Source organism: Lacerta agilis, chromosome 3, assembly GCF_009819535.1.
Source record: "Lacerta agilis isolate rLacAgi1 chromosome 3, rLacAgi1.pri, whole genome shotgun sequence".
Classification (NCBI taxonomy): domain Eukaryota; kingdom Metazoa; phylum Chordata; class Lepidosauria; order Squamata; family Lacertidae; genus Lacerta; species Lacerta agilis.
Window position 1 is genome coordinate 22,617,736 of NC_046314.1, and position 20,004 is coordinate 22,637,739.

A 20,004-nucleotide genomic window follows, 5' to 3' on the forward strand; every position below is an offset into this window, starting at 1 on the left:
GTATTCACACAACGCGTATTCAAAATATGCAATCTGCTATCGCAAGACATAGTAATGGACAGCTATAGAAGGGGGTTAGATGAATTCCTGGAGAATAAAGGCTACCCATGGCTACTAGGCAAGGGGCCTGTATGTTACCTCCAGTGCGGAAGGAAGTATGGCCTCAGCCAGTTGCTCAGCAACAACAAGAGGGCTGTTGTGCTGATGTCCTGCTTTTGGGCCTCCCAAAGGCATCTGAATGGTCACTGTGGGAAAGAGGATGTTGGATGAGAAAGGCCTTTGGCACTTCTTATTCATAAGTGGAAACAAGCAATTAAGAACCGTTGGCTAGTGCCAGTTATTATCTTATTTTAAAAGGTTGAAACAGTTTTACACTCTCTGTCAGCTGATAGATAACTTAATGGAGTACATTCCATTATACCTACATTTTCACACATATCAATCAACTCCAAAGCCATCTTTAGAGCTATTTAACACAGGACTCTCTTTTTTTTAGTCCATACAAGCAGTCCTGATCAACTATGGGAATGGAGTCAGCAGCAATTATCATTACTAGACTGGGAAATGGGGGGGGGGGTTGGGGGGAGGAGCAAAAGCTTTGGAAGAAGATATTTCTCAGCTCTTCTAGGGAAGTATATTTTGATCGGGAGCCATTGCGATCCTGTGATTCTTGTTGTTCGGTCTTTGTGAATATTTCTACAATCTTCTAAGTGCATTTAATGCTGAAGATTAAACTGACACACTCACTTACTGCTGATTACAATCTCTGCGGTAGCTTTAGAATATGGTCAGTCTCCCAACAGAGAAAAATACATACAGTGGTACCTCTGGTTACATACTTAATTCGTTCCAGAGGTCCGTTCTTAACCGGAAACTGTTCTTAACCTGAAGCACCACTTCAGCTAATGGGACCTCCTGCTGCTGCTGCGCCACCAGAGCAAGATTTCTGTTCTTATCCTGAAGCAAAGTTCTTAACCTGAAGCGTTATTTCTGGGTTAGCGGAGTATGTAACCTGAAGCGTATGTAACCCAAGGTACCACTGTAGTAACATAGCATTAGAGGCTTTATAACTAGGGAACTGATAAACAACTGCAGGAGGGAATAGAAATGTGTTTGTTTAAATCAGATATGGGAATAACTTCCTCCTGGGGGTAAGCCCTCCAGGAGGCCCCCCTCTCTCTCTCGCTGGTCACACACATGTTATTTCCCCAAGACACACCCTTCACCAGTCCTGCTTTGCACCCTCCTTGCATGTTTCTGGTTTGATAATGGTCCTTATTGGTCTCAAAGGAGGATAGGCAGGTCTGAGAAAAAACTAACCTTTGTTGCACAAAGGTAAAACCCGCACATGTTGCTCTGCCTAATTTTGCCTTTGACACCACACATCACTAGAATGTGGCCCCTAGACAGTTGCCTGGAATGGAATGTGGCCCTCAGGCTGCAAAAAAAAATGTTCCCTATTCCTTCGCTATGGTAACACTAGGAAGCATACAACTGCATGGGCGGAGAAATGGATGCAAGGATTTTCTCGCCTGGTCATTGCCTCCTCTCCCTACAACTCCCATCATCCCTGACCACTGGTCCTGTTAGCTAGGTGAAATATATTCAGAGTCAAGTGTGAATTTAATGCTCTTTATTCAGCTCGTAGTAGCAAAGAATGAATCTTTCCCCAAAACGTCTGCTATATATACATTATTTACACAATGGGCCTCTGTGAGGGATCCTATCCCCGATCCCTCCCCTTCAATGCTTCCCCAACAGTGACTCTCCCTAGGTTTCACTGACAACTAGGATGAATCCTAAAGTGTTCATGTGGGAGTTGTCTCTGGGGTACCTCAGGGCTCTACGTTTGAAAACCTCTTGCCACCTATGGGATCTCCCTACCAGGGTTCCCAACTACAGCAGTTTGCCTTCCATTTAAGCAACTACGTGGCAACTTTGGCTTCACTGTCCAGCCCTCTGTATGACAGGAGAATAAGTAAACCGTTTCCTCTTCCACAGGAAAACTTTGTTCTCTCCTCTTAGTCACACCTCTTAAGGTACGGATACACTGCCAGAGTCAACGAACGTTGAAACACATTTAACTTTATTAGGTAACTTGAAAACATGGATGTCCAGGGTTATTACTGTTACAAATCTTCTTCTCATGTAATTCAGCTTGGTTATAATATAGCAATGGTAAAGACCTTTCCTCCCATCCCCCCAAAGCCTCTAACCCTCCTGACCAACTGCCATTCTCCCCTTTTTAAAGGGCAAAAAGTCCCGCCTCCTGCGAGTGAGCCGCCAGTCACCTAGAGTGTATGTTAACTCCTAACACGCTGGGCTCCTGACCATACCCTCCCTAAGGGCTGATCCGTTACAGCCTCGCATGATTGGCTGATTCTGGGCTGCTCCTGAAGGCCAATCAGATTGTGGATTCACTTCATCCAGGAGCCTGATTGGCTGCTCCTGCAAGCCAATCAGGTCACTGATTCACTTCCACCTGGAGCTGGGTTGGGTTGCTCCTGCGGACCAATCAGACTGCTGCATTCTGGATCCTATTGTTCTAGGATTCAGCTCAGTACATAACACTGGGGATGATGGGATTTGTAGTCCCAAAACATCTGAAGGAACGAGTTTGCCTATGTCTGCCTTAGAAAGTAACAATCAGATGGGAAGGATCCACACGACTGGCTCTGCCCACATGGTTCTGGAGGTTGAAATATTAACACATTGGCGCAGGAAGGAGTTGCAGGGACAGGGTGTGCACACTGCCACATGCTAGCCTGGGCCATTGTCACCTTCACTAGAGGAAAGAACCATTACTGGTAAGCAAAAGCAAAGAAAACAAAAATGGTTTAGAGCTTGTTTGGTGTTGAAAACTGAAATACAGTGCAATTTTTGGGGGGCTTGGTTCAGAGATAAGCAAGACGACAACACATATCATCCCATTGCATGGCAGTCTAAAACAGTGCTGAAATATATATTTTGGTTTACACCTGTTTAGAGCTGTTGCAGGGGAGGATTGGGCAAATCTAAGGGGCAAAAATGTTAAAGGGAATTGCAAAACAAGGTCATGTGCCAACTTCCTGAAGCTAATCTATCTGGTCAAATGTGATGGAATCTATGGGAAGTTCCAGCTGGTGGTAAATGGTAACATGATTGTTGCATAAATAAATCACAAATTAGTCGGGTAACTAAACTACAATATCTAACAGAACAGGGTAGTGGCTGGAATGTTGGGCTGGAACTGGGGGAGACTTGGATTCAAAACGTCACTCAGACGTGGAACTGATTGTGTCACCTTAGGCTAGCCACTTTCTAGGCCTACCCTACCTCACAGGGTTGTTGTGAAGATAAAAGGAGGGAGGAAGAGGCATGTAACACCTGAACTCTGTGGAAGAAGGTCAGGAATAAAAAAAATACAGTGGTATCTCGGGTTTCGGACGTCTCCGTTGACAAACGTTTCGGAACTCGAACACCGAAAACCCGGAAGTAAATGCTTCCGTTTTCGAACGCTCCTCAGAAGTCGAATGGCTTCTGCTGAGCTACTACTGCATTTTCTCAATTTTATTTTCTCTGTAAATTTGCAGGCCACCGTTTGAATGTTTCGGAAGTCGAACTGTCTTCCGGAACACATTACATTTGAAAACCGAGGTTCCGCTGTATATAGTAACAGTACGTGTTGGGGGGGGGTCAAACTTTTCCCCCACCCTGAATCAACAGCATAATATGCAATGTGGAGTAAAATCAAGACTTATTCTGCTAATAAAATTTAGGAGCCCTTCCTGTAAACAAATCCTTAGCAGTAATGAACTTTTATTGCAAATTATGGGAGGAATTCAACGCAGCGCTGTGGCAAATCATTCTGTCCCTGAAAACATTTCAGCCTGCCAGATGGAATGAACCCCCCACCCTCCTCCCACTGTGTGCTCTTCTCTGGTTCTCCCAACAAAACAAAAAAACTGATGGGGGGGCAAGTGCAGGGGCACATGGGAGGAGAATGGGGGGGGACCTCTGTTAGATTTGCATAAATCCTTGCAAAGGCTTCCACTAGCGGAACACGTTACTTGAATCCAGCCCTATGATGAATTGTTATCCATTAGCATACAGGCTCTGTCTTTCAAGATGACATTGTATATTCAAAGTATAAGGCTACATTCACGGTCAGTTCCTCTGAAATGTATAAGACACTTCATAGCATTTGTGTGCAGAGTGCAAAGATTTTGTGTGAGCTGCTGTATTGTTTTTGTGAGTTTGGGGAGCGGCAGGTAGGTTGCATGATGTCTAAGTCCCTTCTGATTCCTGGATCCACAAGGGCTGAAATCTTTTTTTTTTTTAATACTATTTATTAAACATTTTTTTAACACAAAAAATACACACACATCTACAATTACATAAAAATAAACAAAGCAAACATAATAACATACATATCTATCTCATATCTAATATTCCTTCCTCACATTGTATTGGACTTCCTCCTATCTCCTCTTCCTGTGTTCCTTGTCAATCATCTTTAGTAACTTCTAAACATCTTACCAAATCATATTTTATACCAAAACATATCTAATAATCTAGTCTTATCTATTTTTCTTAACTTATAATCATCTATCTTAACCACTTATCCTTACTTACATCTACAGCCTAACTTTCTCCTAGTTATATCTAATTATCAATCATACAATAATTTTTTAAGTATAGTTTAAATTTCCTCCAGTCTTCTTCCGCTGCGTCCTCCCTCTGGTCATGGAGTTTCCCGGTCATCTCTGCGAGCTCCATATAGTCCATCATTTTCCACAAGGGCTGAAATCTAATGGAGGGTCACGTTGTTGAATGAGCCAAGCAAGGGCCAGAATGGAGGTTGCTCTGTGACAAAAAGGCAAATGAGGGGCCGCTCCCTCATCAGACTGGTGCTGAGAGAGAACTGAGCTAGAAGCAGGCAGAAGCCTGAGAGTATTCTTCTTAAACCCAAGGCTGTGGCTATGGGAGAAGCAAGACCTCCTAGGGTGCTAATGCCACGAGCCCCTTCATCTCAAGACTTAGCTTATGTTGTTGTTCAGTCGTGTCCGACTCTTCATGACCCCATGGACCAGAGCACGCCAGGCACGCCTATCCTTCACTGCCTCCCGCAGTTTGGCCAAACTCATGTTAGTAGCTTCGAGAACACTGTCCAACCATCTCATCCTCTGTCGTCCCCTTCTCCCTGTGCCCTCCATCTTTCCCAACATCAGGGTCTTTTCCAGGGAGTCTTCTCTTCTCATGAGGTGGCCAAAGTACTGGAGCTTCAGGATCTGTCCTTCTAGTGAGCACTCAGGGCCGATTTCCTTGAGAATGGATAGGTTTGATCTTCTTGCAGTCCATGGGACTCTCAAGAGTCTCCTCCAGCACCATAATTCAAAAGCATCAATTCTTCGGCGATCAGCCTTCTTGTGTAAATAAACCATATATCCTGAAGACAACACAATGTCCCCTGTCCCTCATTCCAAGGAAACAGACCCTAGGGTAAGCACCCAGAAGCCTTGGAATCTGGCACTGCTGGGAGATTGGGGGTGGCGTGCAACACTACGTTGACATCATAATGAAAGAAAGCTAGTAACAGAAATACAATGAATTCAACCACCACCGTAACAAGGATCAAAATCCTGCTAATCAATTACCCCATATAATATGCTGTCTCCAAGAGCTTTTTTTTTTTTTTTTTACAAATCTGGTTATTATTTTTTTGCAAGAAGTTTCGTGTAGATAAAACACAAGAATAAAAGAAAGCAGCTTTGAAAACATTCTTAAGCTAAAAGCCTAAAACAAAGCAAACCCTGTAATCAGACTAGACTGCTCAATTGCTCACGTGAATGAATGATGCTGTGATTTATAAACACACACATGCTTCGCAAAAAGGAATTTATTAACAATATCATTATCACTTTTGTTAAGCACACACTAGGGGGTGCTGCTGTAGTATTATTTATATGTGGGGGTTTTTAAAAAAATATGAGCTTCAGAGCACTTGTTTCTGGGTTTTTGCAATGCATCAAAGTCTTCAGCAGCACCAAAAATGTTAAGGGTGGGGGAATTATGATAAAAGCATGAGATAGATTAATTACTTAAGTCATTACTTCATCATAAACAATCAGCCCAACTAAATTAAAGTAACGCACCATCAGCCAGCTAATTTGAGAACAATCTTTTCCCCATAAATGTTGAACTGAGTTGGGGAGAGAGATAGGGCAGTGAGGATAAATGTTGTTTTGGGAAGCCCTGGGACCTGGCAGTCTGCTTAGCAGGGGTGCCATGGGATAGCTCAGTTGGTTAGAGCATGGTGCTGATAACACCAAGGTTGCAGGTTCGATCCCCATATGGGACAGCTGCATATTCCTGCATTGCAAGGGGTAGGACTAGAATAAATGACCCCCCTCAGGGTCCCTTCCAACTCTACAATTCTATGGTTCTATGGTGCAACTCAAACTTTGGAGCAGTGGAGATGCAGACAGGTATTTTACAGTAGCCTTTTCCAACCTGATGTCCTCCAAATGTTTATATCTCTCATCAACGCTGGCCATAGGCTATGTTGGCTGGGGCGGTTGAGAATCGAAGCTCAACAATACTGGGATACTGGCTGCTCTCAAGTGTGTGGGGGCAAGCTCCCTGCATTCTGGTGCAATTGTTTAGTTTATTCACTATTACATTTATATCCTCCAAGGAACTCAAAGTTGCATACGTGGTTCTTCCCTGCCCACCCCCATTTTATTATCACAACAAATAACCCTGTGAGACAGCTTGGGCTGAGGAGTGGTGCTGGCCCAAGGCCACCCAGTGAGCTTCATGGCTGACAAAGTATTTGAACCTTGGTCTCCCAGGTCTAGTCCAACATAGACCCGTTGCACTTGGAACACATCTCTCTGTATCATTAGGTAACTTTCCGCTGGGCTATGTCAGCCAAAGTTGGGGACCTGAATAATGACTTCTCCATCCTCCACAGTCGGGACCAAGCCAGACATGACAATCAGGTACTAGGAACACCCAAAATTTTTGGTTTGATAACTAGCAGCTATGTTGGGTTGCTCTTAAGATCGGAGATGGGAGGGAAGAGGGCACATAACCCTTTCCTCTTATGGCTTTTCACTGATATAAACTCTCCCTCTTTATAAGATATTATTAGCCCAGGGGAGGAGGAATCAGATAAGTCTCATTTGACCTTTACTGGGTGACCTTTTCAGGCTGACTTTGTTACCCTGCATGAGCTCCTTAAGATGCTTCTCCCCACTCCCCACCCCCTTGCTTTGCTTTAAAAGCCATGATTCTTGGCTTGCTGGTGGATTTAGCTCTGGGGAGTCATGGCAGAGCAGTGGATAGACAGTACTGGAAATTGAATACAGGTTCAAATTCCCACTCGACTTTGAAGCTCACTGGGTAACCTTAGTCAAATCTTGACCCAGCCTGCTTCACACTGCTGTACAGCTGCAATGCCACTTGGGAGATGAGGAGGGAGGGCTGTAATAATATGTCCCAGATTAAGTATGAATGCTTTTTTGTTTATCTATTTAAGCTGTTTTTCAGGAAAATTGGAAGAGGAAGAAAAACGAGACTGCCAACATGAGTTGCATACGTCCGGATTTTCCCAGACATTTGCTGATTTCTTGCTGGACGCTGCTTACGACCGCAGTACTCCATGTATATCCAGGAAATTCCCGACATATGGCAACTCTAACTAAAGGTGCTTGAGTCGCCAGGAGATTCCTCCTCTCACCTGCTGCAGCTCACATATAGCACTTCTCCCTCTCCTTTCTCACCATCCCACTAGCGCAGCAGTAGTGAACCTATGGCCCCTCCGGATGTTGCTGGACCAGAACTCCCATCATCCCATGCTAGCTGGGGCAGATGAGAGTCCAGCTTCATAAGGAAGAGCCCAAGGTTACCCACCCCTGCTGTAATGAACAAGGGACAGGCCTTGCTTACTGTTCTATAGGTGTTGAGCTGTGTTGAGCACATTTGCCCAGCAGCAGCAGTTGTGCTACATAAACAATCCTGAGAACAAATGCACATGGACTTCCCACCCCACAGTCACTGGAGACATGCTAGCATAGTTCTGAACCAGCAGTCTAACCAGTATACACATTCGCTTTTAACTGCCTAGTTCCAACAGCCTCAGCCCATCCATTTTTAGGCTGCTCGACATAAACCAAGAGCAACCGAGTTAAACCAACGCAAGTGACCATTTCCCAAGTACTAGTTACTGCATATTTTCTGGGCAACTGCACACTTTCACGACTTCAGTGCATAAAGAAGCATTTGTCCCGGGAGGTTAACTGTACCTGAGTTGTCCCCATAATGTCTGAGCCTTGTGTGCGTTGCAGGCATTCACAAGAAGATGCAGTGGGTGAACTTGTGGCAGTTACATTCGCACGTCAGAGGATGAGAAACCCTAAGATGAGGAATGAATAGAAATGGGGGAAAACGATTTCATAGCAAAAGGCAAGAAGCCCCACCCACCCACCCACCCATACCCCTATGCAAAAAAAAAAGAGAGAGAGAGAGAGAAATGTGTAAGTGCATGTGGTGTTCACATAAAACAAGAAAGTAAAAAAAATGAAGGTCCCACATAGCACTTATTTCAGCTGAATGCAGCAATGGAGCATGAGAGAACCAAGCAGAGCCAAAAGTCAAACAAATGTCCTGTACAGGATTTATAGGATTTGACTCTGAAGGTGTGGAAACATTATTTATTTTTTACGGCCGCTTTTATGCAAAAGAAACGGAAAGCATGTTTGGTTGTTGTTGTTTTATCACCATTTGGTAGAACGGGGTGTTCCAAATTTTGCTTGGACTGGACAGTATCAGATTAAGAATATTTTCAGATGCCATGGGATGATCTCAGGCGGAGGGGAGGAGATTTGTGTTGGGTGGCAGCACTCCAAACCTACTCATGTTCACTGACGAGCCCGAAGGCAGCCTGAAAAAGCAGAGTTCCAGATCTCATGGGAGACCACCCCCCACCACCCCCAACCTAAATACAATACAGTTTTACATATATGGCCCGCAAACAGGTTTTCAAACAAACATAAACAGGTGAGGCGCATGCTTGCACATCACAGCAGGGAGGGAGACTTTAGGCCCGAGGGTCAAATGCAGTTCTCCAAGCCCTTGGGACTCTCCTTGGAGCACCTGTGTCCTCCCTCAAGTACTTTTGCAATGGCTTGGACTATGGCGATGCTTTTTTGCTCCATCTTGTAGGTGGAGAGCAGGGCTCTGACATTTATGTGGCTGGAATGGGGGAACAAGCCTCAGTTCAAAGGGAAGCACAGTTCAGTGTCAATTGCTCCGCCTACTTTTTAGCCCCTGGCCCCACCCACCACTTGCATGCAGGCCCCCGAAAGTTGCCTGCAAGGGAATGCAGCCCTCTGCCAGGAAAAGGTCCCCCATCCATTCAGTACAAAGAACCAAATGAAACGCAACTGTGTTATTTATAATTTAGATGTCCCGGAAGCACCAAAATAAACTCTGGTGTGCAAATAAGTACCAGGCATGTTCTGAGGGGCCAGGTTACAAAAACTCTCCTGCCCGCTATTCAGCAGCTGCCGTTTCAGCTATAGCCACCTTGTGCCATTGCTGCCAATGCATCAGGTAAGTCAAAGGAGGGCGGGGAAAGGGGATAGGGCAAGCACAGAGAGAGGCTACGCTAGCATTAATGCAGCATCAACATCCCCCTCTCCCCCAAAAGCAATATCCTTGCAGCTCCACATAGTTGCTCCTTGTCAGTCAGCTCCAAGAGCTCAAGCTCTCTCTTTTCCCCATCTCGCTCACCCAATCCAGCTTACAGCTTTTTCCACGCTGTTTGGCTCCCACCCTGACGGGAAGGTATATACCATGACCTGCCTACCAGGTTGTGGGAACGTCAACAAAGGATCGGTACCCATTAAGGAAATAACCTTGCCTTTATCAAGCCTTTAAACATATGGAGAGATGCATTTGTCCTTTTGCTTCGCTCAACAGAATAGCGCTGCTATGGCTCCACATAGGCTAATGAGATTGACACAGAAGCCTATTAAACTGGAGGAAAGCAATATTTTAAAGGCACATTGCATATACATGAGACCGAAGCATGGTCTGTTGCTGTTTGTATGAAAGCACAGCTTTTGCGGTAAGTGTGCTGTGAATGATGGGAGGCTGAGAAGGCAGCGCTTCAGCTGGGTCCTACGCATAACTCTCGGGCGGTATCTGATTGAAGACTCATTGGAACATTATTTGCTGTGATAACAACAATAGCAATCTGCATGCAAAAAAATCAGGTTTCCCCATACAGATCACCTATTTGCAGGCACTCAGAAGATTGCTACACAGTGAAGAAAATATCCTGTCTGGTAAAGGATGAATGCTTGACTGCAGAAAAACACACACACACAAGAGAGAGAGAGAGAGAGAGAGAGAGAGAGAGAGAGAGAGAGAGAGAGAGAAGCAAACTGGTACTGAATTTCTAAACCGATTTTTTTTTTATTTTTTTTTGCAATGTAAAGTTAGGAAAAAAATTGTTTGTTTTAACTCTTTTGACACCACTCCTCCTGCCCTCTGGCAATTTTAAGGTTTTAGTTTTGAAAATAAATAATTATAAATGCCATTATGGACATCTTTAGTAAGGAAAATGTCTGTTTTATAGCTTTGAAACTTCTATACATATGTACGTTAACATTTTAAGGACACATGTTTAGTCAAACATCTTATAATTGCGTGGGTGGGGTGTTAATTTATTTTTATTCTGCAAAATAAAAATAAAAAATACCTTAGCAATTCAGTATCAGTTTGCTTCTCTTTAGGTGCATGTTTTCTGTAGCTTGTGTGTTTGTGTTTGTGTTTGTGTTTGTGTGTGTTGCTTTTGTAGTGCCAGCTTCAAGCTTCCCTTACTTCTCGCTAATTTATGATAGTGCCTCTCCTTTTTCCCTGGATCAGGATGAATAGCTTTGGACTGGAACTCACAAGTCTCCTCCATGCATTAGTTGTTTAATCACTCCATGCAGGTGATTAAAGAGGCTGAGCTCCCTGAACCTGGCCTTATGCACATCTTTCCAGCTCTGCCCCAACAACCTCCACACATGGAGCAAATGTCTGAAGCTGACTGTACCCACTAATGAGCCAGCTGGTTTTCCAAAGGCAAGTGTTAACTGACATACATGTTCAATTATTATCCCCTAGAGTAGATCAGTTATTTCAGCCTCATCTACATAGCCATGTAACAAGGATGCTGGAAATGTAGAATTTTAATTTTAAAATCACACTTTGTCTAACTAAATTAGATAAAAGTTAGATTCGAGGTAAGATTGGATTTCACCTTAAAGTTTGATATTATAATTAAAATGATAAACCTCCAATATCCACACGGCTGGATAGTTCTTGTTTGTTTAGATTTTTTTGTTGGGGGGGGGGACTTTGTGTGCTATTCAAAGATTCCTGACTCCTATTTTTATTCCATAAAATACTAGTCAGGAATATTTTGTGCAGCACACAGAGTGAGCATTTTGGACAGTATTCCAAGCACCTGAAAATCAATTCCTAATGATTCAGCAAACCTAACTCCAAAGGAAACAAACGAGTTAAGCAAAAACAGCACAATAACTTAAAGGACTTCCAGTGGCTTATATTTCTTGTGAAGCTGCAACGTAGAGGATTAAAACAGAGAACTACAAGTGCAGGGCGGGGGTTATTTTATTTTTAACTGAAGTAATCACTAGTAGCATTATTTTAGTTTAAATGCTTCTCACCCAACTTTAAGAACTACACTGCAGGGCTAGAACTATAAATATTTATGAATCAACCAGCTCAGCCAAAGTACATATTGAATGACTTATAAAGACCACGTCCCGGTAACGCAGCTTTGCCAAAGAATCTGACATGAAGACAGAGTGTGACCACACACACACACACACACACACACACACAAAGAGAGCAAGAAAAAATTCAGAGGAATATTAAATGTTTAAGTGACTGTGTGGTAGCATATAATGCATTACTCATTCTGAGCAGTCTTTAAAATAAGAACAGGATTTCTTGTAGAGCCTGTGTGATTTAGTGGATGAAGTGCTGGGTTTAGTCTGGGTTCCAGTTCCTGCTCAGGCATAACGCCTGCCAGGTTGCCTTAAGCAATTTATTATCTTTCAGCCTAATTCACTTTGCAGGTCCATCATGAGGACAAAGCTGGATAGCTCCAACCACCCATACCCCCCCACAAAAAAAAAAAATCTGTGCACAGCCTGAGCTTGTTGAAGTAAGTGATAGGAACGTAATAAACTTCCCTGTTTCGGTGTGTTTTTTAAAAATATTTTTTATTAAGGATTTTCTTGTTTTACAAAGGTATATGTCTCTCTCGTATTTTCCCATGTAACATTTTTACACATCATTTTCGTTTGTTGAGACATTAGGAAGAAAAAGGGGGGAGGTGGGCGGGATGGAGAGATGGGTGGGGTGGGGTGGCGAGGTTTCTACTTTACTTAATATATGTAGGGTTTGGTGTCAGCGTCGTTTGTGCAGGTTCCCTGTTGTTCGCTTGTGCTCCTTTGGTGGTGAGAGAGGTCGGGGTTGGCGTAGGGTGTGATTGTTCATTTGTGGTGGTCTTTGGTTTCCTGTGTGAGTGGGGTGGGTGAGTGTTTTTGATCAGGTTAGCCATATTGATTTGTATACTGTCGGTAGATTTTTGTCATTGTCTTGTTGGGCTGTGTGTGTGATGAAGGGGAACCATACCGGGATGAAGGCGTCTTCTTCTGTTTGTCCTGTGGCATTTCTCTACGATCTTACAAGTGTTCCCCTCATAGATTCAGTAATTTGGAAGCATATAGCTTGATTACTGTCTCCCAACACTGCTGTACCCCTTGCTTGATTCTAGGGTAGCCACTTAGGATGCACCAACAAGGGCATACCTAGGGGTTGTCAAGGTTAGCTACCGCCAAGAGCACAACACAGAGAGGGACCACAGTGGCTAGGAACCCGTCTGCACACTCTCCTTATCAAGGGTGCAAGGGATGGGAGGGCACAGATACAGCTCCCTGCCAATGGTGCAAGAAAGCCTAGGTACCAAAATAGGGGAAATGCATTTGTGAATGACCGCCCTACTCCCCCCAAGGATTTCCTCCTGCATGGATGCAGGAGCAAAGTCCCAGTCAACAGGGCATGTTGGCAGAAGATGTCTGGGAGGCAACCCTGCAGCAGGATAAGACACACCATTTCTCCTTCCTGCAGTGCAATATGCTAAGACAGATGAGGAACAGCTGGGGAGAGACATGGCTGTCCTTATAACTGAGGAGGAGGGGAAGGGTAAAGAGGGCCTGACTGGAGTCCCAGCCAAGTCCAGGCTTAGCAGGGAGAAGGTGCTGGGGTGGGGGGAGTTCAAGGGGCTGGCCGGCTACAGGGCAAGGCCTCAGACCACACCAAATTGACGCTCCAACGAGGAAGTGCCAGATTGTATTCAATGGGGAAACAGAACACAATGTCATACTCCGTGCCTGATAAACAACTGAATTGAATAACCCAGCGGCTGCTGTTATTTATGTGAGGGAAGAGAAGGAATCGGGTGCATTGCACAAGCTAATTTATGTGTACAGATGCAATAATTTAAAAAGAAACACAGTAAATCTCAGCATAGTGAGGAAGACTGTGAAGAGATGGCCTGTATGCTTGCCGAGTATGCTGTGCAGGAGCTGCTATTCCTGGTGTGCAGGTTCTACTAACAGCTGATAGGCAATTTCAAGGCACCTGCTCTGATTTTCTAATCTTTAAGCAACATTAGACTGGACAGCCATTCAATCAGATGGCTGTCCTCTGTAAAACAGGACACATTGCCATCCTAGCAATTGCCACAATTTTGTAAACAACCAATGCAAATTCAATATTGGGTGTGCATGTACGGTGAGCTAAACTAGCTACAGAATGCACAACCAACATGTCAGCGTTCCCTAAAGGATAAAAGCACCTTGCTTGCTTGCTGCCTTCTTTCCTTCCCTCCTTGTACCAAGTCAAATCATGGGTTTATTTAGGGGAACAGCTGGGTTCATTCTCCAGCATTTCCAAGTAGGGCTAAATAAGATTCCCTGTCTGAATCCCTGGAGAGCCACTGTCATCCAGAGATGACAATGCAAAGATGGACCAATGGTCTAATTCTATAAAAGGCAGTTTTCTGTGTTCCAGCAGAATCTACTAGGAGCAGAAGGAGCTCTCCAAGGTCTGAAGCAGAACAACCCAATCTCATCTTTCAGTGAGGATGCTGGAGTTACACCAAAGTATGTAAATCACATACTCATATATGAAGGTATGCTTAGGCCTAACTTTCTCTCCCTCTCTCAAATCCCCAATCCTATGAGCATATATTTTAGTAGGACACTAGGCCCTGTGTAATGTCAAAGTTGGTCTTTTTTGTCCCTGCACTGTTATCAGCTGTTATGGCTGATGGTGGAACCATAAGCGTGGAGGAGGGCAGGCCAACCAATCATCTTTAGTGCAACTCTTGTGTTCCTTTCAGGTACAAACTTAACACTCGAGCTTTATGTCAATGAAGTTGCATCAATAAAGGTCTTTGTAGATACCCAGAATGAGCAGGGACTCAGTTTTAGTGCCCAGAGACAGTGTAGTCTGGAACAGAGTCTCACCAGAAAACAGAGTTGCATGCAAGTCCCTAAAAAAAACCCAAGATTCTACAGTGAGTGTTAGTGCCTGGTGTCAATGAGAGCAGCCATTTGAGAACACCAACCTGAGCTAACTGCAGGAAAACACGGTACATTGCTGTGGCCGCTTTGTGAAAAGCAGAGGGCGGAGAAATTAAATTGGTTAATAAATAAATAAATATGGCACAAAGCAAAAACCACCTACACAAGTCCAGTCCAGCAACTTCCTGAAGCAACATAAGAATGGCAGGAAAGACTGCTCTTCTTTCCCAACTAGAAGCACAATTGCTTTTCATGCAACGAAATATTGCATGTTGCTAATTACTTATCAGAAACCTGCCAGGGTTTTTGTTTAGTTTTTCAAATGCACAAACATGTGCATAAATTTTAGGTCTCTCAGGATTCCTCCTTAAATGTGGAGTGCGGGTTCTTCTTTAGCACAATCATGCCATGCTCCATAATATATATCAAAGTGTAATTACACCTGTAAATCTAAGCGGGACATAGAAAGGGCAGATGACCCTGGGGTTTATTTCATAAAGACACAAAATAAAGTTTTATTCCAGAATACACTGGGGAGCTAGGAGTGTAATGTGTGCTACAAATTGTGGAATCGATTTCTAGTAGGCTCCTGAGAAAAGAGATAAACCTCTGGGCCTCATGATGAAGCACTGAGAAAGAACAGAAACTGATACAGGGTGTATACCAAACAGGAACACAAATCTGGACAAAAAGAATGAGTCCTAACCTTCCAGCTCAAGATAGAACGTGTTCAGAGTAGGAGGAGGAGAGGTTGTAAAATAATGATAATGGTTTTGAAAATATAATTAGGAAACAACTATTATCATAGACTGGTTAGACGCAGAGGAATGGTGGGAGGAACCAGCTAGGGATCCCCCAAGGGAAGAAGGCTCAGAGTCCGGGGATTGGTGCGACGACGATGAGTGGTCAGAGGGAGAAGACTAGGAAGAGGAGGTGTCAGAAGCTGAAGAGGTAACAGGACTTAGTGAGGTGGAAAAGTCTGTGGCAGAGAGCAGTCCAGAATTACTAGAGCTAGAAGGTGCAGCAAGAGAGTGGGATGAAGGAGGCCAAGAGGCAGAGCTGAGTCAAGTTGGTGAAGAGGCCCAGGTATCTCCCTCTCCTGTTGTGACAAGCTCCCCTCCCCCCTGCTTTCCCAGAATCAGGAGAGGCATGAAGCAGGAAGAGCAAAGAGAAGCATGCAGGCGTGGTCTCAGATTGCTTGGGTTAAAACCCTGGGGAGGAAGGGGCTTAGGCAGGTTTGGGGAGGCGAGGAGCTTCAGCCTCCACAACTGCTTCATAGGGGCAAGACCTACCATGTTTCCCCAAAAATAAGACAATGTCTTATATTTATTTTTCCTCAAGAAGACACACTATGGCTTATTTTCAGGGGATGTCTTATTTGTATCACTTCACTGAGGAGACTTTTACTTTCACTTTCTACCGGTCACCTCCGAGCCTCCTTCCCGCTGGAGGAGCCGCCCTCCAGCTGCTGACCGTCTTCTTAAATGCTCCGCGTCGGTACGCTGCATAGCCACGCCTATCCAGAGCCGCCTTAAGGCTGCTGGCGGCGGGGCTGGAGCTGTTGCCGGGAGGCGCCGCGTCCAGCCTCACCTCTTCCTTGGCGCCCTCCAGAACCGTGCCTATCACTATGGCTTATTTTGGGGGTATGGCTTATATTGTGCAAATGCTTAGAAATCCTGCTACGGCTTATTTTATGGGTATGTCTTATTTCTGGGGAAACACGGTACCAAAGAAGAGCTGCTGTGCTCATTCGGTCCAACACTCCTGTGCACATCCTGTTGTTTGTTTGTTTTTACAATAAAGAGTTAAATCCACTTGCTTCATGTGATTTATTCCTCCACCCTGGTGGACCTTTGGTATCTTGAGATGAACTCCGTGGCTAACAGGATAGCTCCCAAGCAACTCATTCACTTTCTTGGCATACTGGGGAATTAAAAGCAACTTAGCAGGTGGAACAGCAGCTTGAATGTAAGTGAAAGAAGAATGAGTACATTTTCTGGGGGGACGAGACGGGGGGCAGTTTGATATAGTTTGAATATTCCACACACTTTTTTCTAATTTTTCCAGGTTTTTTGCAGGCCTTCCCATCTCTACACAGGACAGAGCTCATTTCAGGTGCTATGCTATGAAAGTGATTGTGGTGAAGGGTGAATATTTCCTACTGCCATTGCTTCTGCCTCCAGTAGAGTTATTCTAAACTGGTGAAGAATTGGCAGATTCTCCTGTGCAGGAGAATGGAATGGATAGGGGTAGGTTTAAAATGCTTCAGAGGCTTGGGCCATACTGAACCTTTAAAAATGCTGATATTTTGAACAATTTAAATATACTAGGGAACATGATTGAATATTGAAGGATGTGTCATCACAAACCGTCCTCTGCTTGAGTGAACAAAGGCCTGAATTCAAGCCAGGATTTCAGTTCTAGAGACCAACAGTGAAATTAGTGTGGGAGCTTAATGCAAAAAATAGTTCATTTTCAGTTACCAACCTGCCTATATTGCATGGAGATATTGGATATTTATGGAAGCTTGAAAACCACCCAGGAGAATTTATTGCACAGACTTGATGGAATTTGGAAAAAAACACCTAGATGGAGCATATGGGACATTTTCCAAATTCGACCATAGAATGGTGTACAGATATTCTTCAGAGAACTGTGGTGGTTGGAGCTTGTAGCCCAGGCACCAGGTTGGCAAAGCCTGTTGTAGAGCCTTAACACTGCTCTGCAAGACACATCAACCTGTTCCCCAGTAATAACCAATATGTTCCATCCAGTCCCCCAAGTAATGTATCACATAGAATTCTCAGTGTTGTTTATTGGCCAAAACAAACAAACAAACAAACACCATTCCAAGACATACTTCCAGAACTATGTACCATTTCCTCTCTAAACCTACTACCAGCCATCCAAATTACAATATTGGCATATGTGTTGGACTCATTGGGTGCCTTCCTTACAACGGTATACATGATTTTACATAATAGAGTGGATAAAAATGAGATACTGAAAGCAATCTATTATTTGCAACACCATCATTTATCCATTTCACTTGTATGCATTCATGCCATTTAAGTGAATGATGTTCCCCTACCATCTATCTACTTCTAAAAATATATTCTAAAATTATTATTTATGGTTGCACACAAGAAGAGGGGTACAAAACACTGCAGAGTCACTGTCACTCACTGTAGGCAATCCTGAGCAATGGCCCAAATCAGTACAAGGTACAGTGTGGTGTAGTGGTTAAGAGTGGTGGACTCGTAATTTGGGGAAGCAGGTTCGCGTCTCCGCTCCTCCACATGCAGCTTCTGGGTAACCTTGGGCTAGTCACACTTCTCTGAAGTCTCTCAGCCCCACTCACCTCACAGAGTGTTTGTTGTGGGGGAGGAAGGGAAAGGAGAATGTTAGCCGCTTTGAGACTCCTTCGGGTAGTGAAAAGCGGGATATCAAATCCAAACTCCTCCTCCTCCTCTTCTTCTTCTTCTTCCTTATGTTCCTGAGTTGGGTATGAGATAATACAAGGTAGGATCAGGGAGGTTGAAGCAGGAAAGTTAGGCACCTCTTCTGAAGCCATTTTTCTCAACAAACAGTAGCCAAAGTGTTGGATCTATTTCATGTGCATTTTCTGTTTTTATTTACATTGCCGGTATTTATATTTTAACCTGCTAATCTGTAGTAACCTGTTGCTTCCATGGAACATATTTTGGACACCTATTGTTTTTATTGCTATGGCTGTAATATATGTTCCTTCTATTGTGTTTTTATTGAGTTGAATCTGTGAGCCGCTTTTGGTTTGTCTCTGGGTAATAAGTAGTATGCAGTGTGCTGTAGTGACTAGGACCTGGGAGATCAGAGTTCAAATCCCCAGTGAGCCATGTAGCTCACTGAGTGACCTTGGGCCAATTGCAGTGTCCCAGCCAGGCCTACCTCACAGGATTGCTATGAAGATAAAACAAGGAGAGGAAGGAGTGCACATGTGACCTTATGCTCCTTGGATGAAAGGTGGGGTAGAAATGTAAAAATAAAATTTAAAAGTACCGGGTAGATCAATAAAAGCACCCATTTTGTGTTGGCTAGAGTGAACAGAACCTCTTATGAGTAGGCCCCCAGTCCTGCTTGCAGGCATGATAACCTGGGGTGCTTAGACGTTTAGACTTGGACTGAGGATACATAAGTTCCAACCCCATTCAGGCACAAAGCTCAGTGGCCACCTTGGGACACTCACAGTCTCTCAGCCTAACCTTTTGTAAGAATAAAATGTGAGGGACCAATTTATACAGTTCTCTTGATGCTTCCCTAACAGTTAATTTCTGCATTTCATTTAGGATTTCACACAATGAGAAAGCCACTTCCAGAAACATAACCTTCATTTCTGTGCTGTTCTCAAAGAGGTGCTTTTCTGGAAGCAAATGTCATGTAAATGAGTGGGAAACCTATGCTATATTCTGCTATATTTCCAAAGTGACTTTTACATCACGTGAAAGCTCAAATATAATGCAGAAATTAAGAGTTAATGAAACAAAATAAACTGCTGTATGACTGCAGCCCATGCAATGCTGAGCTCCTTATAGGAAAGGCACTGTATAAATGTAAAACATGTGCCACTTATAAACGCCATCTCCAACTCCTCGAAAGATTCCATCAATGGTGTATCTGAAAAATTGTACACATCACTTGGGAAGACAAGGGAACGAATGCCACTGTACTGGAAGAAGCAAAGATCACCAGTGTCAAAGCAATGATTCTTCAACATCAACTTTGTTGGATTGGTCATGTTGTTCAGATGCCTGATTATCATCTGCCAAAGCAACTACTCTATTCCCAACTCAAGAATGGAAAGTAAAATACTGGTGGACAACAAAAGAGGTTTAAAGATGCTCTCAAGGCAAATCTTTTTTAAAAAATGTAACATAAGTACTGATAACTGGGAAACACTGGCCTGCGAGAGCTCCAATTGGAGAACAGCCATTACCAAAGGTGTCATGGACTTTGAAGAAGCACGAACTCAGGGCAAAATGGAGAAGCGAGCCAAGAGGAAGGCAAACCGCCACCATGATCAACTCCCACTCGGAAATCTATGTCCCCACCGTGGAAGGACGTGTGGATCCAGAATTGGCCTTCTCAGTGACTTGTGGACTCCCTGTTAAGACTGTGTTCATGGAAGACAATCTTACTCTGCTTACAAGTGATCGCCAAAGAAGAAGAAGAAGAAACGTAATCATATACTGTATATCTAATCCTTCCGACATATTGCTTGCGGGTCATGCGTTGTCAGCTCCACAGTCAACAGATGTTCCTGGCTGAAGCAGAATAGTTCAAACAGATCATTGACACAAAATTCTAGGAA

The 20,004-nt window shown here is 43.9% G+C and overlaps 1 long non-coding RNA gene across 1 annotated transcript in view; it reads right to left on the reverse strand.

Annotated features, from left to right (window-relative positions):
* LOC117043394 overlaps positions 1 to 20,004 on the reverse strand; it is a 170,856-nt gene that overhangs the window by 126,640 nt on the left and 24,212 nt on the right. The window contains exon 2 of the long non-coding RNA XR_004426182.1: positions 8,289 to 8,398. This is a non-coding gene — a long non-coding RNA (uncharacterized LOC117043394). The remainder of the gene's footprint in view (positions 1 to 8,288; positions 8,399 to 20,004) is intronic.